The sequence below is a fragment of the Rhagoletis zephyria genome, unplaced genomic scaffold (genome assembly GCF_001687245.7).
Source record: "Rhagoletis zephyria isolate East Lansing unplaced genomic scaffold, Rhagoletis_zephyria_1.1 Rzeph_scaffold_07179, whole genome shotgun sequence".
Classification (NCBI taxonomy): domain Eukaryota; kingdom Metazoa; phylum Arthropoda; class Insecta; order Diptera; family Tephritidae; genus Rhagoletis; species Rhagoletis zephyria.
The window spans coordinates 24,695-25,163 of NW_016164262.1; the positions used below are offsets into that span (position 1 = coordinate 24,695).

The window sequence follows — 469 nt, forward strand, 5'->3', positions numbered from 1 at the left end:
TTCGTGGAAATGGCATAGAATTCTTTAAGATCAATATTTTACGATTATTGGGAGTCTCCTGAAGAGAAACAGAGTTTTTTGAGCGAAAATATTGATTTCCAAGAATTCTACGCCATTTCAACGAAAAATCATTCTTATGGGCAAAGAGAACTTTACTATAGATTTTTTTAACAAATTACGACAAACATTTTTTTCGGTTTTGCTGAAATCTAAACATACATATGTACGTATGTATATACGGTCGTTGAATAATTTTAGATATATTCGCAGCAAATCGCTTAGGCGGTACAGCGTCAATCAATAAGAAGGCTAAAATATAGAAGGACAAATTTTTAATCAACATGAAATTGAATACACAAATTGTTTCGCTTTAATAAAAAAAAGATTCCGATTGTATTGACCCCGACGTGATTTGAACACGCAACCTTCTGATCTGGAGTCAGACGCGCTACCGTTGCGCCACGGAGTC

At 34.5% G+C, this 469-nt stretch overlaps 1 non-coding gene across 1 annotated transcript; it reads right to left on the bottom strand.

Annotated features, from left to right (window-relative positions):
• Positions 1-397: 397 nt before the first annotated feature.
• TRNAW-CCA (transfer RNA tryptophan (anticodon CCA)) lies at positions 398-469 on the bottom strand. The gene has a single exon. It is a non-coding gene; the product is annotated as a tRNA-Trp (tRNA).